Source organism: Ochotona curzoniae, unplaced genomic scaffold (genome assembly GCF_017591425.1).
Source record: "Ochotona curzoniae isolate NIBS_2020 unplaced genomic scaffold, NIBS_Ocur_1.0 scaffold_4505, whole genome shotgun sequence".
Taxonomy (NCBI): Eukaryota; Metazoa; Chordata; class Mammalia; order Lagomorpha; family Ochotonidae; genus Ochotona; species Ochotona curzoniae.
The window spans coordinates 42182572-42209969 of NW_024467118.1; the positions used below are offsets into that span (position 1 = coordinate 42182572).

The 27398-nt window shown below is 36.6% G+C and overlaps 1 long non-coding RNA gene across 1 annotated transcript in view; it reads left to right on the forward strand.

The window, feature by feature from the left end:
• The window catches only part of LOC121146829, a 65925-nt gene that overhangs the window by 14756 nt on the left and 23771 nt on the right, over positions 1 to 27398 (forward strand). The gene's annotated exons all lie outside the window — the stretch shown is intronic.

Genomic DNA, 27398 nt, shown 5'->3' on the forward strand with positions numbered 1-27398 from the left:
GAAAAACAAAGAAGAGATGAACCTGGAATAAGTATCAATTGAAGTCATACTCTATTAGTCACTCATTCAGTGGAAAATGTTCAAAGGGCTGTGCTCTCAGTAGTAAAAATATGTAAATTACTGTGAGTGCATATTACTTATGATAGGAAGTGCTAATATAATTTCAATATGTCTAATGAAAGAATATTTTGAAATGTATTCTTAGTTTATTATAACATTTTTCCTTGAAACCATTTATTATTTTTTTTTTAAGATTTATTTGTTATTATTGTTATTGGAAAGTCAGATATACAGACAAGGAGGAGAAAAAGAGAGGAAGATCTTCCATCCAATGATTCACTTCCCAAGTGGTTGCAAAGGATGGAGCTATGCCAATCTGAAGTTTGGTGCTTGGAGCCTCCTTGAGTCTCCCATGTGGGTGCAGGGTCCCAAGGTCTTGGGCTGTCCTGGACTGCTTTCCCAGGCCACAAACAGGGAGCCTGATGGGAAGCAGGGCCACTGGGATTAGAACTGGTGCCCATATGGGATCTTGGCACGTACAAGGTGAGGACTTTAGCCACTAGGCTACTGTGCTAGGCCTTATTCTTTCATTTTTAAAATAACTTTTGATTAGTACCTGTACTTGTTATAGGGAAAGAACATCCAGTTTTTGCATATGCTAGTGGATAAGTAGATAAAGGAAATTATAGTCCATTTATTAAATGTATCTTTATGCTCTTTGTTCAGGTTTGATTTTTACTGATTTGGATACTCATGTAGACAAAGAATCTTGTTAACATAAATTACACGTTATCTCCCTGGCACAATTTCCTCTTATAATTAGACCATAAAACAAAGGAAAGGTTAACAGTAAGTATTATGAAAATTGTATTTTGTGTTTTTGCTATATTTTCCTATTAAAATATCAAAAGGCTTCTTAAAATAATTGTATTAGCCTGCTAGTCATTACCTTAAATAAAATGCTTGAGATGAGTCCCTTGGTAGGGAAGATCATTTATTTCATCTTACTATTTGGAGGCTTAAAGTCATGGCAACCCTATGAGTATATTGTTTGGTGGAGGCCTGCAGGGGTGAATGTGTTAAGCAAAATTACAGGGTGAACCAGAAAGCAGAGAGAGAGACTGGAAGCATACTTGGCTCATGTATCCAACCCATGAGAGAATACAACCTTTCAAGTGCAAAATGGGACCAGCATTTTGATAAACTGGGTTAAGGCACTGCCTGCCATGCAGGCTTCACATAGGAGCACCAGGCTGAAACCTGGATGCTCCGCTTTGGATCTAGCTGCGTGAGAAGGTGCCTGGAGGAGCAGCTAAATACCGCCCGAGAACCTGGATGTCTGTACTGAAATAGGAGACTTAGATGGAATTCCAGGCCCCTGGCTTTGTCCCGGGCCAACCTTGGTCCTTGAAGCCATCTGCGGAACGAATAAGCAAATGAAAGATCACTCTGTTGTGCTTCTCTCACTTCCTCCTCCTTTTTCTTTTTCACTCTCTGTGTGTTTCTCTGTAACTCTTTCAAATAAGTAATTAAATTCATGCACACAAAAAACAGCAAAAACTGTACACTAAGCCCCCCAGCTCCACCTCCAAGATGACATGATTAAATCAAGTCAAATCTTCATCCATGAACTGTCATAAGACCTTGGAGTATAAATGTCTACATGACAGGGACAACGAATCCTGTTCAAACCATAACAGTAATCTACTTTTTATGGCAATCATCTCACATCTGACCAAACTCGTTCTTTAAAAAAAAAAAACATAAAAATAAAAAAAGGCCTGGAGTCTCAGATGACTAATGACACCAAGAAAGCTGCTGTCAAAAATCCATATATATAGTTGATGGGCCATGGAAGCACTTGCCCTCTAGCCTGATTGATAAAATTATTCCTAGTTGAACACCTTAATATATAGAACTTAAGATAGGGATTGGGGCAGAGGGAGTCCTTTTCTTCCTTCATATGAATTGCAGTTCTGAGCTGTTATGTTCCATGACTGCTGCTCAAAGTCTGAGAGAGGAGAAAATTCCTCCAGGTTAGAAGAAGATCATGATTTTTAGAAGTATATCGAGCGATTGATGACATGAAGAGAAATTTCAGGCAGGCAAAGGAAATAACTAGAAATAAATGTCGCAAGCTTTACTGGTCTTCCGTAGTTGCCCATCTGAGCTGCCACAGGAAGCAACTTCATAGCCTTATTGACCATGAAGTAGTTAAGGTTTCCATTAAAATTTGCTAAATTAACTCTCTGAACACTTTTCGACCAGGACTAAAAGGTCAGGCTTGGAGTTTAGCTGATATTATCTGCTTTTTTAATTTTCATGCAATATTTTCATTTTATGCTGGAGAGTGAGGGCCAAGAAATCACACTTAAAATCCAATGGTTGGGGCCCGGTGCGGTGGCGCAAGTGGTTAAGGTCCTCGCCTTGCACGCCCGGGATCCCATATGGGCGCTGGTTCTAATCCCGGCAGCCCCGCTTCCCTTCCAGCTCCCTGCCTGTGGCCTGGGAAAGCAGTCGAGGATGGCCCAAAGCTTTGGGACCCTGCACCCGCGTGGGAGACCCGGAAGAGGCTCCTGGCTTCGGATCGGCATAGTATCGGCCCGTTGTGCTCACTTGGGGAGTGAATCATCGGACGGAAGATCTTCCTCTCTGTCTCTCATCTCTGTATATCCGCCTTTCCAATAAAAAATAATAAAAATAAATCTTTAAAAAAATAAATAAAAAATAAAAAATAAAGAAATCCAATGGTTATTTTTGGTAGGGGTGGAATAACAATAAAAAGTAAATTACAACCTTCTAAGTTGGAGGAGTGAACAGAAAACTCTTCAGTAATCAAGTTAGTTATTTATTTGACAGAGTAACACAGAGAGAGGGAAATAGAGAGAGAAACATGGAGAGAGACAGAATAAAGAGAGATTCTTCCATCCATGGGTTTACTTCCAAAATAGCCATAGTGGTCGGGGCTGGTCCAGACCAAAGCCAAGCCATAGTAACTTCATCCAGGTATCTTATGTTGGTAACAGGAACCTACACACTCAGAGCATCCTCTGCTGTTCCTCCAGTGCAGTAGCAAGGAGCTGGATGAGAAATGGAGCAGGTAGGACTTGAACTAGCATTTCATTGATGGATGGAGACACTGTAAGCAGTGCCTAACCAACTGTGTTGCAACACTCAGTGCTGTTTGTGCTTTTTAAACGATCTCTTTTAGAGTATAGTGATTCAATTATAAGCACATGAGATTTTGTGACATGAAGAAGCAATGTTACACATCATTTCAGTCGTGGTGCACACCATCCCAGTGCTATACTGATACCTTATTGCAGAGATAGGCTTTCTATTTTCTATTGAACCACCAAAATGGAACAACCAGGCAGTATGAATTTTAGCTCACTGCACTTTTATCTGTGACAGTGCCTACTCTCACTTGGAAAATACATTTGTCAAAAAGTTATACCTGCATATAATTTTGTATTATATTGGCTTTTTTTTTACTTGAATATGATCACCTAGTGACATGTTACTTCAGATTATTTGGTTATTTTTTTCAGTAATTTGTACTACTATTTTAAATTTTTTTATGTTAACCAATTATGATGTTCAGCTTGACTGACTCTATCCTACAGGCTTGTTTGAAATCTTGTTTTTATTTACAGTTGAGAAATCACAATTTTACTATCTTTCTCCTTTCCTCCCTTCCTTTCTTTCCTATATAGTAATTCTTTAGTTTTTGGCATGCAGTTCCATTTCTGACCATACACAGAATTTTTTTTTTAAAGATTTATTTCTTTTTATTGGAAAGTCAGATACACAGAGAGGAGGAGAGACAGAGAGGAAGATCTTCCATCTGATGGTTCACTCCCCAAGCGGCGGCAATGGCTGGAGCTGAGCCAATCTGAAGCCAGGAGCTTCTTCCGGGTCTCCCACACTGGTGCAGGGTCCCCCTTGAGCCGTCCTTGACTGCTTTTCCAGGCCACAGGCAGGGAGCTGGATGGGAAGCGGGGCTGCCATGATTAGAACCTGAATCCATATGGGATCCCAGGCATGCAAGGCAAAGACCTTAACCACTATGCTATTATGCTGGGCCCAAGAATGTTTTTTAAAAATATAACCGTCCTCAAAGACATTAACCTTATCATAAGTTGTATTCAAGTATCAGAAGCTTTCCTTAAGAATACTTCACAAATATATCCAAAGCTATCCTAAACTAAATATGTTTTCTTTACTTATTATCTCTAAAAATGGAATTTTTCAGGAGTTTTATATCCATTGCATTAAGCTACTATTCTGCATAAATCTCTCAAAGTTCTATTCATGTCCCCTTTCAGATTCATGGCATTTCCCCAACTTGCTGCCTACATCTATGTTTATTCCCCCACCCTATCTTGAAATATAATGGCTTCTGTCAAATCTCTTCTCAGCTTTGACCTTCCAGATATAATCCTGTTCATCTGTAATCACTTTTTGTTTTTTGTTTTTTTTTAGATTGAGCTTTTGTTTTTATTATCACAATCAAGGTTTGGGACAAAAGGGAGACACAAGCGATGAAGGAGAGAAGGATAAAAGTATTTTATTCTGCATCTCTACTCCCAAGTTACAGAACTTCCAATGAAACTGTTAAACATACCCCAGCTGTATGCAACTGCCTAGGTTGCACTGTACCTGGGCAAGTATTACATTGCTGGAGGAAAAGCAGGTAATAGCTGATGGGCATCCTGGGCCTGGTTAATGCCAAATTATAAATAAATAAAAGTACTCCAAAAGGTTCCTCTTAAAGAAGTTGAAATAACTATATGTACTAAATTAGTTCTGACTCTCCAGATTTCTAGATTTTACCCCAATGTGCCACAATATCACAATAAGAGATTTTTTTTAAAAAGTTATTTGGAAAAGCTTAGCATCCTTGAAAATATGTGTTTCTGACAATGCTAATATAGTATTTGCCATTTGCCTTTGCTTTGAGTGAGTTTCTGCACGTAGGAAGTTAGGCAAGAAGGATCAATGTACAGAAAAGAGCGAACGAAGTAGAGAAAGGCAGAAAGGTGGGAAGAAGAAAGATTCGAGTGGCAGGAGGTAGGGACTAGGAGTCACACATCATTCTTTGTTGATTCATAGCATACACTTTTCCTGGGCTTGCTCTAGGGTGTTTTCAAGTAGTGTACAAATTTCCTGCTGATTATTGAATCAGCTTTACAATACCTGCACTTTGTCATCATTTGTTTTCTGAGGTTGAGTAACCACGTGATGAACTTTCCAAAAAAGTATTCTCTCTCCAAGAAGATATTGATTCTTATTGCATTGTAGCTTACCCCACTGACAGTTCCAGTAAGGATTGCCATTCACTGCCTAGGCCCAACTCTCAAATATTCCTCCCCAAAGGAAAGATTTCATAAATATAGCATAAGGTTAGACATTGTAATGACTACTATGTTTTAAAATTTGCATTTCTTCCTATAAGAACAAATACTTCTAGGTTAGAATATTTTTTTGTCAAGATTTCTGCAAGTATTTCATTGTCATTTTTAAAAAAATTATATGAAATAATTCAAAGTATTTGATTTAGGAGGCATATTTTGATGCCAGGGTTGTTTCTGCTTTTCTCAGTATTATGCCCTTCCTTCTCTTACATTTTGGTGTCATTTCTATAGAAATTGTCATCCACGTGCTCTTTATGCCCTTTCATCTTTCAAGCATCTGGCATTCAGATTATATCCAGGTTTTTCAATTGCTGCCCTACATCTTATTTATCCTTTGATTTACTTTTATTGTGGCCTTGAATGTTTGCCTTGAAGAGTTTACACAGTCTGACTTGGCATTTCTGTCTCCTACCACAGTACATTTGGCTGATATATTAAAAAGCTTATTTCATTCTATTTCCCTTAAGTCTCCTATAAAATTTTCTCAATGCTCATAACTGAGACTCTAAATATAAATGTTACATTTAAAACATCTTTCCATAGGTTTAAAATCAAAGATTACTTATTTAATTGATTTAGAGATGAGTTCTGCATAACCTAATTTAGGGTGAAGTATATCTTGCCTTAATTAGTACGCTGAATACATAGCGTCCTTGAATACACTTGCCATCCGCATGGTAAACGTTGGTTGCACTTATTTTGGTTTCCTTTTTAAAATGCTCTCTGTGGAAGCACTGTTAATCAGTTTTGAATTTAATTGTTCAGTCTGTTACTAAAACCAAACGTGAGCTTTCCATGGCATAGCAAGTGTGTATGTCTGTGCTACTAATAGCTTTTTGGTTCAATGGAAACTCTTCCATGTATTGCCTCTGTAGTGCTCTCATATGTTTGTACCTTGTAGAGAAATCACATATTTTAAATCTGTAATAACTATAGTTGTGATCATTTATAATTCTACCATTCTTTCTATTTGATACAGTCATATTGCAGAAATCCTAATTAATGTGAAATCATCAACTAAAAGCTAAATTATACTAAATATATATATTTCTTTCATGTAATCTGTAGCTCACTCTTGCCATATTATTTCTCCCAAGCCTGAGTGACTGTGGTTTGTGTTTCTAATTATTTCAATCAATCTCATAAAAGCATGCCATATAATTTTGAGACAAATAAACAAAATTCTGCAGTCAAAAATTATTAATGTGTTCTTAGGTTTGATATCATAAACCATAACAAACATAAAACTTGTTTTTATATTACTCAGCTCTGTTGAGCATTATCAAAATGAAAGTGCTTTTGATGGACATTTATCGTTGAAATTAAAAGTGAGAGGTGGCAATAGAATACCTCTGTGAGACAAAGTTACACCAATGTTATACCTATAAGGAGCGACCTGCAGAGATGTAGCTAAGTGCAAGAGGGAGAGTTGAGGATGCCTTTTCAATTTGTGTATGCTTACTTTCAAGTCTGTGATCCATCTGTTTGAATGGCTTACTCGAAAGAGTCTGATTTGGCTACAGGGCCATACTAAAATAAGCACATATTTGACCTAATCATGTTTTCATTTTCACAGTCTGCATACAGCCTGAGAGAAATCACAAATTCCAGAACATTAGAATGTTTTATTTATTAATTTTAAATATGTATTTATTTTTATTTGAAAGGCAAATTGAGAAAAAGAGAGAGAGAGAGAGATCGTCCATCCGCTGGTTCATTCCCCAAGTTGCCTCAATGGCCAGAGCTGAGTCTACCATGTGGGTCCAGGAGCCCAAGGACTTCAGCAATCTTGTGCCACTTTCTCAGGTCATAAGCAGGGAGCTGGATTGGAAGTGGGCTAGTCTGGACTAGAACTGATGACCATATGGGATGCTGGTGCTCTAGGCAGAAGATTAGCTGGTTGAGCCACTGTGCCAGCCCCAGGTTTTATTTTAAGTTAACAACTGTAGATGAGTATGAAGATTTAATGTTAACTGTGTTGCCAGAAGTTCTGTAGGATTCAGAAAAAAGACTTTGGTATGATCTAGAATTTTACATATAATCTTCACATAATAGGATACTGGAGAGACCTGAAGAAAATGAAATCTCTAGTTTAATAATGTAGTTGGTCCAGAAAAAGAGCAAAGATGCAAGAATTGGACTTCCCCTGGCATATGTGCAGAGTATAGGGAGGAAGCCTACCTACTTAGATACACACCATAATTGGAGAAGAGTGAGACATCACAGTATATAATAAGAGTTCAATTAATGGAGGAACTGAGATTTGGGGATGAAATACAGTCATTTAAGGATCTGGATTTAACCCCATTAAACTACTACTGAGATGTTACAGTATGGAAGAAGTGTTGTATGATGAGTAGGCCATAAACAGTTTGCTATATTTATTGGAGTTAGAGAAAACAGGAGGATTCAGAATAATTCAGTCATGAAGCACTATAAGGTTCTAGACTAGAGTGGCTACTTAGTAATAAAAATAATGGGATTCAAGATATATTGCAAAAAAATATGTTAACTACAGTGGTGATTGCTTAGATATGGAGACCAAAGGCAGTTAAAAAGAGATGATAATTCTAAAGAAATAAGAAATACAACCCTGATAGCTTTTCCAATATATCCCTTTTCTCATTCATGCTCATAAATTTTAAATTTGGGACAAATTCAAAATGATAAAATTGTACAATATCCCCTGGAAAACTGAATGTGATTAAAGAGTCAATAGTTTTAAGAAATATATCCCATTTTATCCTATAGTGTGAGGTGAATTTCTATGCTATTATGTTGCTTGTATATTGAGTAATGTTTGTGTGATTACATGTTAATGATAGTTAAAATCAAATTTCTCAAGTGGCATTTCAAAATGTCATTAGTGTTGTTCATTAGTCCTTTTTACTTTTTTATTTCAATGAAGAAAAAGAACAGTAGTGTATTTTGCATTTGCTACGGTAGTTTAAGCCAAAATCCTTGTTTTCTTCTTTTCCTTTATCATAGCACAAGTCAACATGTCCTATGATTGGCATTCTGAGGGCTTCCATGATGCTGTCACTTCTGGGATGTGACAGCTGCAGATGTATGTCCTCAGCTTTAAGAGGAAAAGTTATCTTCCTGGCTTGTACCTGGCACACTGGGTTTGTTCCAAAGGTTATTTTTTTCTCTAAAATACTTTCTTGTTACTCATTAACAAATACCTACCTCAGTGGGCAACATAGGTTAATAGCTACTTACTGCCAAATTCATAATAGTTTAAACACAGGCAGGAAGCATAATTATATTCTGACATTCTTTGCTGCCATCTTAGCCAGCACTAATTAGGATGGCACAAATAATGTCACTATCCCAAATGCAAGCACTTTAGGTTTGCTTTTAAAACTGCAGTTTTTATTCTCCCAAGATTAATCAAATAAACTACATATTTAAGTACTGAAAATGATAAATATAAATATATATTATAAAATAGCAATTAAGCACTTATGGATAGGGGTTGGAATATGGGTTAAACCACCACTTGCTATGTCAGCATTCCATATCAGAGTGTTGGTTTGTGTTCCAACTGCTCTGCTTCCAATCCAGCTTCTGCTAATACAATTGGGAAAGTAGTGGAAGATGGGCCACCTATGTGGAAATATTCACTGAGTTCCTGGCTTTTCCAACTAGCAAAGGCCTAGCTATTGTGGCCTTGAAATATAAACCACTAGATGAAAGGTCTCTCTGTCTCTCTCCTACGTCTCTTTCTGTTGATCTGCCTTTCAAATAAATAACTCTTTTAAAAATAAAACTTATGTGCATCACTTACTGCCTCTGTAAATTAAGTACTTTAAGAGGGCTGACATTGTAGTGTAACACGTTAAGCCACCATTTGCAATGCCAACAACCCATATGGTCTCTGATTCAAGCCCTGGCTGCTTTATATCTACTCCAGCTCCCTGGTAATATATCTGTTAAAACAGAGGAAGATGGCCAAGTGCTTTGACCCCTGCAGTCACATGGGAGATCTTGATGAAGTTGCTGGTTCTTGGCTTCAGCTCAGGCCATTCTGGCCATTTGGGGAGTAAACTAGTGAATGGAAGATCTCTTTTTTCTCTCTCTCACTCTCCCTCACACACATTGTCTTTCAAATAAAGAAATATTAAGAGTAAGTTTGTTAAGATGAATTTGATAAATTTTATGTTCTGTAAAGTTCTTCTGAAATTTTATATGTGTTAACCCATTTAGTTCTTTCAGGGACCCTATAGAGTAGATATTATCATAACTTTTCAGGTGAGAAAAAAGAAGCCTATACAGGCTAAAGTAACTCCAGAGAAGTGATAGAAGCAAGGTTTGAAACTAGATATTTAGCCCCAAGAATCACCAATCATGTGCTAGTATTTAGCTTAGCAGTTAAGATACCCTTAGCCCAAATCCAAAGGTGCAGATATGATTCTCACGCCAGCTCCTCACGGTGGCTTCTTGCCAGTGTAGACCCTGGGAGACAGCATGATGGCTCACATGTTGGGGTTTGTGGCAACAGATGAGAGGTCTGGGTTGTGTTCCCAGTTATTGTTGATGTTTTGGAAGTGAACCAGTGGAATGGATCTTAAGCGTGTCTCCGCCTCTCAAACAAAAAACCAAAAAATAAGTAGATAAATAACTTAAAGAAAGAATGTGTATGACTAACATTAAATCTATCATGTCAAGCTCATATATATCAAAATTCAATTTGATAGCTCTAGCGATTATATTCTAGCCACAACATTTTCATCTTGGTGACTCAAAAGTGTGACTTCTATGTAAGAATTTAAAGTTAATTCATTTGTTCACTGTACAAAATTATTGAGTACCAACTAGTTCACTATGGTTAATACTGAAGATCCCAGGAGCAAGAAGGCAGGCTTGACTCCATAGACTGATGAAAAAAAAAATGAAAGTTAAGCAGAACTTACAAGGGAATGGGACAAATTATGTGATAGGAGACTCATTAGAATATCATGGGCAGCTTTGTAAGTCATTAAATGCAGACTATCGTATGGGCGGTGAGCTGCTGCTGAAAAGTTCTGAGTGGGAAAATGGCCTAATACAAACCATTTTGGTAATGTCTTCAATGAGAAGATGCAAGGACAAAAGCAACATTGGAGAACGAAGTCAGCACTGATAATCATCCAGAAAAGAGATGATGATAGTCTCCATCAAGCTGATGGCAGTGAAGATAGAGACAAAAGAATTATTTCAACAGAAAGCAAAATGAGACAACTTACAGTTTTCTTATAGTCAGGAATAATTAAAAACTCTATGGCTTCCAGCATTGGGTGGGTAAGTGTGCCATTTACTTAATAAGGGACCACGTTAAAGAGTGAGCTGGTAGAATCAAAGAGAAGTTAACTTCTTTTTTTTTTTTTTTATTATTTTTTTATTGGAAAGGCGGATATACAGAGAGGAGAGACAGAGAGGAAGATCTTCCGTCCGATGATTCACTCCCCAAGTGAGCCGCAACGGGTCGATACTATGCCGATCCAAAGCCAGGAGACTCTTCCGGGTCTCCCACGCGGGTGCAGGTTCCCAAAGCTTTGGGCCGTCCTCGACTGCTTTCCCAGGCCACAGGCAGGGAGCTGGAAGGGAAGCGGGGCTGCCGGGATTAGAACCGGCGCCCATATGGGATCCCGGGCGTGCTAGGCGAGGACTTAACCACTTGCGCCACCGCGCCGGGCCCCGAGAAGTTAACTTCTCATCAAAGAGAAGTTAAAGAAGTTGAAGGCATACTACAATGTAATGTGTTCCCTTTAGAACAAATGAAAATCATTTAAGAAGCTGAGAAACAAAATATCAAAGTATTTTCAAGGCTATTTCAATGTTTCTGTTAAAACTATAGAATAGTATTCAGACACTAAATCCTTACTGCTGTAATAAAAATAGTAAAATCAAGAGTACGGTTTTACTCTAATAAAGATTTTGATGACAAATCTATAGCTCAAGCAGGAGCTATAGATTTGAAGTTCAGATCCTCTCATAGGAAACATATAGGGGAAAAGCAAACCAAACTGGAGTTGTCTGGAGTGAAAGTCTGTAAATTGAAGAAGTGAAGATTTGCACTTCCGAATCAGCACTATTCACAACTTCCCATTTGTCCTCTGCTAATCTCTGTACCCAGACCTTTCCTATTCTCTGCCCTTGTCATTCCCAAGTTTCATCCCTTATCACTGCTTCTCTCTTCCTTTTCCTCTACTCCAATCAAATGTCTACTCCATAATTAAGAGGAGCATTCATATGACTAGACTATTCCCACTAATGAATGAGTTAGGTTTAATTCCTTAAGAGATAAGTTACATTTAATGCTATTTCAAAAACCAACAAAGGGTGTACTGATGAATAACCAAGATCTTATATATTGTAGGACCTCCTGGTTGCTTTTTAAGAGGACCAAAAAGTGGAATTTACTAGATGTATAATTCATCTACATTGTGCAGTACACACACTAAATGTTCTCCTTTGCCTTTTCCTACTTTTTTTTTAAACAGCTTGCCAGGTTTTTGTGTTCCATTGTACCAGAGAAAATCTTATGCAGAAGAGGAGTGCAGGAGCAGTTAATAGGCAGTGTTCCTTCCTAGGCGTTGTAAGAATCTTCAACACTTTGAAGTGTTTATTCTAGAACAGAAGGTAAAGAGACCAGCACTCAAGTGTAATGCCTGAAACCATTACAGGGTAGTATTTAGAGACTGGATTCTACCCAAAGACCCTGGGTTTTGTCAAATGCTTTGAGCGACACAGAAGAAACAAAGGTGAACCATTGGGGATAAATGTGAGACTGGAATATGAACATACTTGAGTCCTGGTAGACTTGATGACACAAGTCTTCATATGGTCATCTCTAGATAAGTCTCTCTACACCCAAAGAACTTTGCGTTCCCTAAACAGAAGCATTCCATAAGGGTTGAGAATGAATTTTCTACTACACAGCTACAATAGGTTTCTGGTACTCAGAAACTAATTCAATATCTCTTCAAATAAAGAGCATTTCCTAGCTCTTTGTTACATCCCATATCAGAGAGCCTGATATAAGTAATGAATCTTCTACATCCAATCCACCTTCCTTCAATTTGGGAGATTATGGATGATAATGCAAGTTGGTGTTCCCTGCCATCTACATACAATTCCTAAAATGAGTTCGTTGCTCCAGGATTTTGCCTGAGCCAGCCCTAGCTCTTGCAGATAATCATCAGCAAATCAGTCGACAGAGAATTCTGTCTGGTTAGGACAGCCTTCAAACAAAATAAATAACTTTTCTTTAAATTTTATGTAACAAAAATCAGCTTTATAGCCTCATAAAATCTTCTATAATCTGCTTGTAAATAATCACAAAGCAGAGCAAAACTCATCAGTTATCATTAAGCAGGGATGTTCATGAGAATATACACTAAATTTTCCGAAGAACTTGAATTTTTTAAAGAACTCAGACTTACTCTGGCCAAATAGTCAAATGTACAAAATTATTCCTTTGTGTTGTCACATTTGCACTTCCCTGGATTGCAGGTTGATAGGAAGAATAGTAGTTGCTTTGGACCTTGGTTTTAGCTCTTTTACTTACTTTTTGTTCTGCAGGCCATTCATTAGGTCTTCACATAATTAAAATATGAATTGCTAGCACTGACCTTATCTGCTTCGCAGTATTGTGAGGACCAAAGTAATCAAATCTGAAAATAATTAACAAATTTTACATAGACCACAAATGTAAACTGCACAAAACCAAATTGTGTACCTAAAATGTATTGGATTTCACATCTACATTTATAAGCATCTCAGCTGAATTTAAAAACAATTGAAATATAAAATGAGGACATTTTGGCCATAGAACACACTCAGACAAGGGATATTTATTGTATGAGATCACAAAGAAAAGAAGTAGTGCAAAGTTTACCAATAGTTGTTTAGGCAATAAAGTGTATGAACATACAGGATTCATTTTAAAATTCATGAAACACACATACTGTGAAAAAAATCATTTATGTACCATTGGTTAGAGGAAATACTTTAAATGCAATTATGTGGCTGTACTTTCCACTCTGTTAAGGAAAATGTTGTGAATTGCCATTACTTTTAAAATAATAACTATGTTATAAACTTCAGAGAATTTTACCCCATTGCCTTTTTAGAGATACTACACAGAAATTAAGATGTGCTCACAGAAAAAGCACTGAGCTATTTAATAATCAAGTATCTCTCGGCTAAAATCATTTGAAGGAATTACATCTCACTTATCTTGCCCAGAAAAAATGAACTGGTTTCATATTCTTTTGATTTCCATTAGAAAATGTACATAAAGAGGTCAGATATGTTAATAAATGTGTTATTTGGCTCAGATGAAATAAGAGAGGGAACATGACTTTCATGACCATAATAGTTAAAAAATAAAAGGGCACACATTATTTGATGCTCCTAACTTCTAAAAGAGTTTGGAACTGCTTTAACCAATAGAGAGTGGCACAAGCTAATCATGAAAGCTTATGCACTATATCCTGTTCTCTTCAGATTCTTTAATGGAGGTTGGGCATAATACAAGAAGTTCTATGACCTATCATAATGGAGAGGACTCTTCTAGGAGCTCCGGGGAGTGGCCTAGCTGAGCTGGCAGCCAACTGAGTGTCACTACTGGAGCAGTGAATGAAATACAGGATACCAGCTTGGCTAAGTCTCCAGGTGAATAGAGGCCCAGGGGACGTCTCCCTAGGACTATATGTATGTGGCCACCAGTGAGAACTGTCTAAAAATTAAATAAAAATTATAACTTGTATTTAAATTTTCTACTTTTTTTTAACACATCAAATAAGATACCTTCTTATTTTCCAGAATAGCATTTATTATTAAGTTGAAGGAGTGGGTAGAAAGAACACAAATTCAAGTCAAAGTCTGTAAAAGCATATGGCTTTGTAAAGCTTCATTTTCTTTCCCATTCTTATTGTGGTATTACTCAGCATGATGCATTGTATGGATTTTAAGGGTGATTTGTATTCATCATAAAATTTTTTTCTCAGTATTATTAGAACCCATTCTAGGATACTTAGAGGTGTCTGAAAGTCATTTATCATTCAGAATTTATGATAAAACCACAGTTAGGCAGCTTCTAGGCACACGGTCGTACATACACTTTTGGAAAGCAAAATAGCGAAAGTAATTTGGAAAGTGACTTTGATGCTCTCATGTGCTACTGTGGTAAATATAATTAATGCTAGAACTTTTTAACACCAGTCTTACCAAAAATCAACTGCTAAGGTATTATAAAAGACAAATTCCTACATTTACGTCTATTTTCCTCAGATTATAAATGGGTTGTTTCAAGTGAATATATCCTTACTGTAGCATTGGCATAATCTTTTGAAAGCATTGAGAATAAGATCTTTCAAGACTTGAAGCTACAGACAGTATTTCTGGCACATCTCTACATAATTAGAGTTTCCTTTTGGTGCAAAGAGGAGTCTCGCTGTGCAAAGAAGTGAAAGGCCAGCTTGGGAAGCTGTGTAGACAGGGAAGTTGTGCTTCACATACTGGACAGTCCTCACCATATTTTTAGAAGAGGCATGGACTCCATAGGATGAAGAGTAGATGTCCTGAATTCTTATGGTCTCAGTGATAAACATGTATGTTACATTCAAGTTGGTGGTATACAGTTCATTGTGTCCGTAGCCCTAGCATGTATGCCTTGTTTAAAACAAAAAATAAAAAGGAGATAAAGCCAATCTTTTGCGTAGAAATTACCAAAGCCAACCCTTATCGATGCTCTCTACTTGCCCTGCTTATTTCTCTCTTTTCTCAGCCAATAGAGTCAGGCTGTCCTTGCCAGTCGTTTAAACTTAAATGTATTCTAACAGTTCCCACTACTAGAAATACTTTTCTCTGCCATTTCAATTGCTGAAACCCCATTTTTTCTTCAATGCTGTTCTCAAGTCCTAATTTCTAATCTTCAACAAGATTAGCTGCCCCTTAGGCATATCTTCATGACAATTTCTTAATACTTCCATCCATAGCTAACTTTCAGCTTTGTCATTCATTGTATGCTGTTTGAAAACTTAAAATGGACAGAGTATTGATTGTCAAGAATTGTGACAGGCCTGAGATTTTATCATGGTGTTATCTATTACGGTTGCCTAGTATATTCATGAATGACAACAGAAGACATGAAACTCCTGAGCTTATGACAGAAAATTACAGCAAGTAGTTATAATGTTGGCATGGGAATCAGTCGTCTAAACTTCATTTCCCACAAGAGTAATACAAAAAAGTTCTGATGATGTTTACATAAGCACCAGACTGCACTATGGAGGAAGCCAATTTGTTCAAGAACATCAAGTCCTTTAGGAGAAGTATGCCAGCACACAAGATTAAGGAAGGCAGGGGTTTCCTTTGTTCCTTATACCTATATCCCCTGTTCCTAAAACCATGTTTCAGACAGGAAGATTCAACAAATAATTAATGAATAATATGAATCAATTGTTCACTGTTTTAGGATCACATCTGGATATTGAACTTTATTCCCTAATAGCAACCATAATTTCCTTGTTAGTTGTCAACTCTTATTAGCAGTGTTCTAGTCAAGTTTGCTTAATGAAAACTCAGAAACAGGTAAAATACTCATGGTTGATTAGATGAGAAGAATGCCCTTTCATCTTTTTTTCCCCACAGTTACTGTGATTTCTATTTCCTCATATCTGTCCTCTCTGAAATTTGTAAGATTATTTTTTTCCAAGTATGCAGTGAACCACTATGAGCAACACTGATATGTTCACCTATTCCACAGACCATCTTCCCGCCACTGCTCTTTCTTACTACACCTTACAGCCTCCAATAATTTGTAGATGATTTTTTAAAAAAAATTCTTTGTTTTTTAATAAAAAAAAATGAGAGGCAGATTTAGAGAGAGAAGGAGATACAGAGAGAAAGATCTCCTTCTGCTAGTTTACTCCCTAAGTGGCTGCAATAGCCAGAGCTAGAGCTGAACTGAACTGGAACCTGGAGTTTCCTGCGAGTCTCCCATGTGCATGCAGGCTCCGAAGGCTTTCGGCCATCCGCTATTGCTTTCCCTAGCCACAAGCAGGGAGTTGAATGGGAAGTGGAGCAACCAGGACACGAACTGGTGCTCATATGATATCTGGTGTGTGTAAGTGGCTTTTAGCCACTGGGCTATTGTGCCAAGCCTGGTGCATGTTAGGCACATGTACACATTCAATAGACCCCAAATAGTGGCTATACTGGTTCCAAGATTGCAGTGGATATCAAAATTCCAAGATGTTCAAGTCATTTTTGTAAAATGTTGGTGTATGTATATGCATGTATACTTTCTAAATGCTTTAAATCTTAGCTAGATTATCAATCAGCAGAAAAATGTACATGCTTTTTAATGCTGCATTGCCTAAGGCATGACAAAAAGTCTGCATATTTAGTCTGCATGCGTTTTTGAAATTTCGAACCTTCTGTTAGTTTAATCTATGGATGCAGATCCTGCAAATATGCAGGAACTGCAGAATTGCATTCTGATTTGGATTTTACAAATTAAAATGTGATAATAAAACTATAAAGCAATCTTCTAGAGGAATCTGCCAGTTGTAATCTGGTATAGTGGATGTGAAGGACCAATTGGATGTATGGCACTTGTAAGCATATTTTTATTCTAACACAATGAATACAATGCTCAGAAATAATGGTGAAGCACAAAGGAGAACGTGGGACTACAGATTCTCTCCTTTAAAAGCAAATACTAATTTATACAGGAAATCTCACAAAATAAAACTCTTTTTTTTCTGGTAATTAGATCAAGGTCCTATAAGATTTGAGCCACATTAAATTTCATATCATTTAATTCACACACATTTCATATTCATCTGCCTTCCTGAGCTGAGGCAGAATTCCAGTAAAAATTTGCTGGGGGAAAAAATGTGAATATGCCTCTCACTATCAACCTCGAAAGAATATATGCCATTTCTAGTATTTTTAATACAAACCACATTTCCATTCACCCTTCTCCCTCACCTGTTCCTAAAATTCTGTTCATTTCACACTTTGTGCAGAAGCAAATTTTCTGTAGCAAAAATCAGGGAGCTAGCTACTGCTGTTAGCACAGGAATTGACCTAGGAAGTTGCTGAACATTTCAACTTAGCAGTGCCATCCATCTCTCTGTAGATAACTGTCTGTTTCTCTGTGTGTCCCTAGGGTTTTCCTAATCCATCTTGCATATCAACCATGGTTACTCAGAGCTGACAGTGTATTTGTGAAGGACAGACAAGATCGTGTTTGAGGAGAGTGTCTGCAGCTCATACAGAAAAAAAATTTACTTTGCATCTCTGAATCTTCATTTCCCTGCACGTTTTCCTATTTTCCACATTATTTCTCTTTGTTTCTGTTTCCTGTTTGAAAGTACTGCTTGTTTTCTGGCTCTGTTTTGCCTTTTTCTAATAATTCAGCTTGATCTCCCTGTACTGTTCACTAAATTTAATGCCACGAAATTCCTATGCAATCCCCACATGGCTACGATTAATGTTGTGCTGATTGCTTGTTGGAAGGAGGTTGGGTTGAGAATGAAAAGATAGCTAAAGAATGATTAGGAAACTTTTCTTATTCTAGAAATGCTCAAGTCCTGAGATGAAGAAAATTGTGGATCAGAGAGCTGATGCATTCGTATTTAATTGGTGTAGACCAAATCAACATTCAAAGAAAGGCAAGACAGGAACTCTTATTGAGTGATGTAGTTTTACTGAAATCCTAATAATAAAATTAATGAGACATAGGACCTAAGATTATTTCTTTTAATAAGAATTGTGTCAACTAAAAAAAAAGTAAACTGAATCTGGTGCCGAAAATGACTTATAATGTTTATTTTTCACTGAAAAAGATGAGCAAATCAAATAATCACATATGTTATGGTACTAGTTTAGAAACACAGTCTTTAGTTTCCTTTCTGTGAAAAATTAACACAGACCTGGATTAAGCCACAAAACCCTATTTTGTATACTCCCATCACAATTCTACTCTAATTAATCCAACAAAAACATGACAATATAAACTACTATGCAGAGAACTCAAATTTAATACCCAGAAGTCACTTTCTGCCTTGTCCATATAATGAATCATCCAAACTCTATTTTAGCCTTTCCTCTGTAAGCAGTTCCTTCATCTTACAAAGATTTGAAGGATGTAATCCTGTATCAAAATTAATGGATAGAGTTAAAACTATGATTTAAATTCTTCTGTAGTGGTTTTAAAAAAAAGGTACAGGTGATTCACTGGAAAAAATAGGAAAGTAGAACATTTAAAAAATAAAGCGCAATTATAAAACCCATAAGAAAAGTAAAAGAAAATTAAACTTTACCAGATGCTCAGAAGCTTTGAACACTTTAGTGTAATAGAAAGCTCTCAATGAGTGTAGAGACACACAAAATATCTGATTTTTTTTTCATACCTTGAAACCCCCAAAAAAACCAGCAGGAAGATACACATGCACATAGACATATTTTCACAAGATATCCACTCACGGTGTCACATTTCTCTCTCCTGTGTCAGTGAGAATGTGGTCATTCTGAAATACAACCTACTGTCTGACAATCTGGAAAAAGCAGGAGGAATAGTGCCTTGAAGAATGCCTTTCCATCTCTCAAATGAGAATGAAATGTGAAAGAGCACTGCTATGGCTATCTCAATTTATATCTTATCTAAAAACAAAAGTTGACATTTGCATGGTAAACTTTCAGTAAATTTGGCAGAAAAAAAAATTCATTTCCAATATTTCAAAAGATTTCTACCTACCTTTTTAAAAAAGTGTTCGTGGAGACCCATCAACTACAAATACCTTTCAAGTCCTCCCTCAAACACTGTTACATTTACCAGGTGACATTTTCTTCCACTTCACATAACTTATCTGACACAGAAGTGTATCAGCAATATAGTACAGGGAAGATAATTGGAATCAAGAAAGCTAATCCACCTTTCTGCTTCAACTGTCAGAGGGGGAAAAAAAGTTGAAGTCACAGCAAATACTTTTAAAAGCACAACAGTAGAATGTCAATTTCCTGACTCAACAACCCAAACAAAAATGGCAAATCTATTCAGAAAGCTGTAAGAATCTGCTACATTTAGTATTCAATGGCATAACATGCTTTCATACATAGCTTGAATTAAAGTTGTAGGAAAAACAGATGTGGCAAACCCCTTGCCTAACCTTCAAGTAAGAGTGTATATTATCCAACACATACAGCTGAGTTAAAATATACAACTAGCTCTTTGGTCTGAAAGTTTCAGGAATGCAATTCCAAGTGCACAAAAGATCATGATTTCCACATACTATTCTGGGAAAGCATGTCACTTGGCCACAAAGCTAATGGGAAAGCAAAATGGATGCAGGTAAATCCTGACACAGTGATATGACACATCTTCATCTTCCTTATGCCCTGAAGCAAAGATTCTTTTGTATTAGACAAAAGCAAACATGCTGATATAGAAATTTCCCTAGTCAGAAGAAAAAATATACATGATTTGATAAATACATTGTTTTTGTGAAAGTTGTGTCAGGAAATGGTTCTTTAAAAAAATAAATTCTTTCTCAAGGACAGTTCAAAGACCTTCCTTCCTTCCTTCCTTTCTTCCTTCGTCTCTCAATGCTTCCCTTTTTCAGGAAGCCCCTGACATAGCAGTAGCTAACCAGCTTAACAAGATACTGTACATTCTATTGCAAAAGCTGGAGACTCTCCTTTTATAGGAGAGAGAGTATCTAAATATCCACTGGACCCATAGTCACTGTATGAAGCAGTTCCTTCTGAAAGGTGGCAGAACACTTCAATGGGGTGCGGAGACTGACCACAGTTGTGACCTTTTCAAGACCACAGTCTTCATGTCTAAGGAGACATGCAGATTCTAAAATCCTTTCATTAAACTCCAGAAATTAAAGAAAATGCAATTAAAATATTTTATTTTCCATTTCTACATTAAAATATAGTAAAGGATAGTATACTCTCTTCAGTAAACTTGCATAATAGTATAGATTGGTATATACTAGTAAATATAGCATACTTCTATACCGAAGTATAGAAAAGCATACTAAAGGAATAGGATTTTTATGTGGAAACTTGAAATTTAAAATTTATTCAGTCAGTTTGGAATCCTGCCTACCATTAAATTGACATCCTAATATCATACCTGTGGGAAACAGCCAACGCATGAATTATTGTAAATTTACAACTTGTCACATCTTACTACTTAAATTGTCATATACTGGTAAAAACAAATCATTTTTGTCAGGATAAAATGTGTTTTTTACTATGAAAACATTAATCTAATTCCACCTCTAACTTCAAGATCAAGAAAGCAAAATCTATTTCCTTGTAGATATAAACTTTCCCTCTACTATTCTTTGAATTTTATATCTATCAGTGTTCTTAGCTACTCTTGCAAAATTTTCTGTGGCTGATACCATCATTGTTTCCAAAAGTATTTCACTGCTGCTTCATTCTTACAGAAATACCAACTGATTTCCTACTTTGGAACTTGGAACTTGGGAGACAATGCTTAACATAGGAATAGTTCTTTGTCTTAGCATCTAGGAAAGACCGTTATAGGCATAATTTAGTGTGGTGTTGTGATACAGCTGTGGAATAGTTGTCAAGGGAACACTTAGGATGGGATAGGAGCTGGGATAATTGAGTCAGAAAAAGCAAGAAATAACAGTGATTAAATTTAAAGTAGGAGATGGAAGAAGTGTAGTTGTTATGGCAGGGAAGATGTGGCTGGAGGTAAAATGTAAACAGTAGTGAGCTGTAAGATATAGGGTTGGCAGTGTCAACAAAGGCCATGTCATGACATGTTTCTAAGCTATATTAAATAATAGTCCTGAATCTTAAGACCAATGTAGTCATTAAAATCGTACCTGTCATCACATTTAAGTTACAATTTTTTTTTTTCTGGATGAAGTTTAGAGACTGGGTCAGTGAAGGTAAGGAGATCAGATAGGTCAATGTTGGAATCATTTATGCAAAAGAAGTTGAACATGTGCCTCTCAGCCCCAGTTTCCAACTCTGCTCCTTTACTTCAATCCCTGAAGGGCAGGGGAATGGACAGCTTCCTGGTTCAAGGCTCTGTAACCTAGCAGTAAATACCTACTTTCTCTTACTGCCTAGATGTCACTGTTGGGAAAGCTTGCTTTATGTTGGGCAAGTGGATCCATATTTGAGGAGTTCTTCAATAGTTGTCTGTCTCACCTGCTCACACTTCTGTAAGAAGTTCCTTCATTACAACAACACATTATAAAGTTGTGTTTCAACATTCCCTTTTTGCAAGGCCTCGGTCCTATTACTCAAGTTTGAAATCCCACATTTCTAGAAATGTCAGGCTATTAATTATTTTCTCCCCATACTGAATTTTTTACTCTCGTTTCTGCTGGATGCGTATCATTGGCTTTGAACATGCTCAAGTGCCGGCCTTCTCAAGGAAAACTAGCCAATCTTTGACTTTGTTCACTCCCCTCCAGGTAGTGTCCTATCCTTTCATCCTAGGCAACTTCATTAAACCACTAAAGTGATTTTTATTTATTCTTTCTATTCCTCATACACAGTCATCTTTAACTGATTCCATCTGGTCTTTGCTCTCAGTACATCCCTGAAGCTGTCCTCATTAATGTCATCAATGATTTCTGTGCTACTAAATTCAATGGATGTTAATCATTCCCCAACACTCCATTCTTTTTGAAATACATCCTGTTTTCCCTTTGGAAGCTATAAGGACAAATACAAATTGTAAATAAGAGGCTTAATTCTGCTTGCTGAAAATAAGAGTTTCCTCTCCCCCCTGCTTTCTCTGGGGGCATTTACTTAGAAAACTTGTAAGCACTTTCTCCTTTCTTTGAAATGTATATAAATCCTTTTGAAGATGAGATAGGCTTTCTGTCAGCTTTATGACCCAGCAATATCTTTCAGGAGGACTGGGAGCCATCTCTTTGAAATGTAAACATCTGGGGGAGATAGCAACCTTATCTCCCAGTTCCTGTGTTAGAGTACAAGCTTAACTTCTGTGGGTAGTGGGTGCCTGTATCCGAGTTGCAAAACCATCTCCTATCATAACAATATAGCAAGTTTCTTTTCCCTCTGCATAAAATTATCTAGCACAGTTGATCATCCACATTATCAGGTAAAGTTAAGTTAGGATTAGTTATATGTAACAAATGATACTGTTAATTCCTCTTTCTTGAAGAGGAATTTTTTACCTTTTTTTTTTTTAAAAAAAAGATTTATTTATTTATTTAATTGGAAAGTCAGATATACAAAGAGGAGGAGAGACAGAGAGGAAGATCTTCCGTCTACTGATTCATTCCCCAAGTGGCTGCAACTGCCAGAGCTGAGATGATCCAAAGACAAAAGCCTGGAGCTTCTTCCAAATCTCCCAGGTGGCTGCAGGGTGCCAAGGCTTTGCTTTCCCAGGCCACAAGCACAGAGCTGTATGGGAAGTGGGGCCACCAGGACATGAATTGGCACCTCTATGGGAGCCTGGTTTGTGCAAGGTGAGTGCTTTAGCCACCGTGCTGCTGTGCCAGGCCCAAGTTATTGTTTATGTTAAGCATACTTTTAAATGGATTGAAAAGCTACTTGGGTGTATAAATAGTTGCAATTTTTTATCTTTGTAATTTCTTATCAGGCTGCATAAGAAATGCTTCACATTTTGGTTTATTCAATGATAAAGAATGTTTTATTTCCCTTCTACTATTGTGGAGAAAGTTTCTATGTTGGGAAATATTATTTCAAATTGCACTGCTATTTCCATGAAAATATTATCACCAACACTTCTTGTATTCCATTTGTATAACATTTTCAACTTGTCTACCAATTTTTTTCTTCCATATAGCAAAATGATTTTTCAAAATAGGAATAAGATTGCCTGGAACCCACTGTCTGTTTCTCCATGCCACTGTTCCAACCCTTAGGATAGAAATTGAAGCCAATATGATGAGTTAGATATGTCTCTCACTTTATCTCAGACCATTTTTGTCTAGACTCACTAACTTTGCAGTTTCTTAAATATACCATACTATCAGAAAATTCTCTCATCTTCTGAATTCCCCAACATGATTTTGCCTAGTACTTTCTTACTTATGGTTAGGACTTTGGCTCATGTATCATGTATTCAAGGAAATATAACATAAGTCACAAATTTATGGCATAAATAGCAGAACATTGTACATATTTTTTCATACATATAGATTTACCACAGAATGTGTTTTGAAATTATTTGATGGCTGTCCAGCTTTTCCATTTGTCTGTAAATTCCAAAAGGAAAGGATCTTTGCATGTTTTAACTTACGATTGCTTTCAGCAACAGCCTTATAGTAATAATTAAAAGCCAGCTACAGTCATCTGTTTCCTATCAGAACAAATGGTCAATATGGTACACAACAAATAAGAAAAAAAATTGACAAGTTCTATATTAAAATTTTTCAGTTGTTAACTTTTACTTGAGAGTGTTAACTATTGGGTCAGCATTGTGGTGTAGTGGGTTAAAGTCTGTCCTGTGGTGCCAGCATCCAACATGGGCACTAATTTGAATATTGACTGTTCCACCTCTGATCCAGCTCCCTGCTAATGTCCCTTGGAAAGCAGCAGAGGATGGCCTAACTGCTTGAACCCTTAGTTCCCACTGGGGAGACCTGGAAGAATCTCCTGTCTCCTTGACCATTGAGAGAATTTTGGGAGTGAACCAATGAATGGAAGATCTGTCTCTGTCTCTCTGACTTTGTGTCTGTAACCTTGCCTTTCAAATAAGTAGATCTTTAAAAAAAATAATCGTATTAAGTGTGTTTGTTAGAACATTCCATTTGCAAAATTAGTGTTCAGTTTGGATTTGTACTGAAGTATAACTGTTATATTAAAAATCAACCCAAAACACAATGGTTTGAAATAGGAGTTGACAAACGTTTATAGAGTTATGCAGTATATATCATGGAAATATCTGCAACTATTTCACACTGTCAATGAACCTAAAAGCAGGTGTCACATTGCATAATGAATTAAGCTTGATTGTGTTTTAACACTTTACTGATGCACATTGAATATTGAAATTCTGATTGATTTCTTGTGTTGCAAATATTACTGATATTTTTATTCATTTTCAATACTTTCATAACATAATTATTCTACATTTATGGGCCACAAAAAGTTCAAGGGATTAGCTGGATTTGACTCACAGGTCATATTTGGCTGACAACAATATTTATTTGGGGATCTGAGACTTAAAACAGAGGATAGAGGGATGATTTCCTTGTTCTTTTTGATCTTCTTGATGCTGACAGAGGTCACATGATGGCACTTGTCTTTGCATTGTCCTGGAGGGCCCAAGACATTTTGATTCATATTTCTGGCACTTGATGATAATGTCTACAAGCAAAACTCATCTCAGATAGTAACTTAATTGCTGAACTAACTTTCAGAGAGACTTAGGTTTATTGATATACCTTTTGATGGAAGATAAAATATTTTTGCATATAGAATGAGTCAAGTTTTGCAGGTAAGAATTTATGCTTATCAGCATTAACAAAGTAGAATGGTGTGCTGGTATAAGTTTTTAAGTTTTCTCATAAGGAAGTGCTTATGTTAATACAGACTGTCAGGTTTTATACAACTGTTCACTTTTCATCTCATCATTTCCTTCTCTTTCTTCATCCTTCAATTGCCTTTTCTTTTTAGTTCAAAACAAGCCTGCAGAGTAAATGCTGAAGCATAATCCTGTATTAATTTATGGGCCATGGTGTGGCTTACGAGAAATGAAATGCTCTGGTTCCATGAAATCCTAATCACTTTCACAGCCAGCAGGTGCTGGAGTTAAAGCATTTCCAGTGAAGTGAACAAGAACATTAAATAAAACCAGTGCTTGGGACTGGATGCATTTAAGTCAGGAAGAGGAAAGTACTGTGCTACTGATCAAAGCCTGGCCCAGGGTGGCAACTCTATTTGGCTTTAACTCAGTGGGAAAGGCAGTAACTTCAAATCCATGGTCAGTTCAATTCAATTTGTGAGAGACTTATCCTGTTATTTCTATATCGCATACCAAGCAGAGAGGTTCTGAGCTGGCTTATGAAAAAATCTCCCAGGTGAAAGAGAAAATATAACATTTGTAGCCTAGGTAAGTTCTTTCAACTATCAATGACCCTTTGAGCCATTCTCCCAAAGCAGATAGGAATCTCAAGGGGAAGGAAAGACATTTGTGTTTAGAGCAGTGGCACCTGTCCCTTCCCCTGGTGAAAACTTCTCTCATGTGGCATAAGTGGCGGCAAAAGTCTTCCCCATTAACTACTGAGTAGAAGTTTTTGAATGAAGCAGGCTTGAGGAAAAACCCAGATGTGCTTTGATAAATGAGTTTCATGAATATGCAAATACTGGAATGATTTTTTCCTAAAATCTACACAATAGATATAAATACGTCTTTAAACACATTTCAAATGGAAGATAATATGAATGAAAACACAATTTTGAGGTAATATGATTGTTTATTTCCAGTTTTCATAATACAAGTCCAAAAACAAATTCTTAAGGCTGGCAAGAATTTTCCTTATATCCTAAAAAACAGAGGGCCATTATGCCCAATGGAGTAAAAAGGTTTAGGGAAAGAGAATGATAAGTTGAAAATAGTAGATAAACAAAACTTGATGATGCAGTTCTTGGGGTGCCTTATATAACTGTGGCAGAATTTTTGTAAGTGCTAATAAGAGAATTGATTTGGCTTTCCAGTATCACCTAAGTTTTAATTTTTAATGTCATCTTTATTTTGATTCCAGTTTTACATAATACCTTATTTTAAATAAAACAACTTTTACTTTACTTTGCATAAAAACTGTAAAATGGCCCTCATGATGCACCATAGCAATGAGAAATTTGCAATTGAAAAGATAAAAATTTATTTGCTTCTAGTATTATTTTAAAATCTAACACAGTGTTTAGGAATACCTTTTGTTTACAAATACAGTACCAGCCACAGTTGCTAGGAATACCATCCAAGAATGTGTACAGGGAGAATCAAAGAAACACTGATTTAGTTGGTGATGTGACCATTGAGGAAAAATTAATAAACTGCTTATGAGAATGGAGAAGCAATGAAAAAAAAGAGGAGATTTTTAACAAGACTGGTATAAACCTAAGCATGCCTGGATAAGAAAATTCAGGAGAGATGGGGGAAGCAGGAAGCAGTGTCTATATGACAAGTATGCTTGGGCTTATATTTTTTGTTCACACTCGATAATAAAATTATTGTCTAGATTTGCAAGATGACAGAAGAAAACTCTTCAGAGGCTCTTCAATTTGATACCTTCTATAAGTCTATGTACTGAAAGAATATCTACAGGAATATTTTATCAGCAAAGATCCCTAGTATACTTTATTTCAACCAGTTTTGTCAAAATCCTAAGACAAATAACTCAGTTTTAAAAAACAAAGCTGTTCTAGAATATGACTACTAATGGAGCACTTGAAAGCCCTTCTTATTTTGACAAGCAAAGTTCAAATAGTATTTGTGGGCATAAGAACATGGTTTGTTTTTATCTGCATCCAGACACCTTATCCCTAGAAAAGTTTGTGCTATGAGTTTTTAAAAGAAATAATGTAGAGTTTTGACAGTGTTCTCTGCTGATAATCCTTACCCAATTAAGGAGGACCCACCAGAGACCTGTTCATAAAAGATTTACAGAAAAGTCACAGAGTAGTTGAATTCAAAATGAAGGGTGTAGAGATAAGTGCGCAGTTTTTGAATAATAGCATATTCAGTAAAAGACAAAACATATCACCTCAAAATACAATGGAACTGTATTTAAAAAGATATCTTGGGAGACATTTTTCTCCCTTAATAACTCTTTAGAATAAATAGATTTCTTCAGAGTTACTTTGGAAGACTATAACACTTAATAGGTAATTGGGTCAACAATCACCCTGCTTGGAAACAACACTCCAGGGATACATATATTTTGCCCTCAACCAAACACAACAATTTGATAATTTGCAAAACAA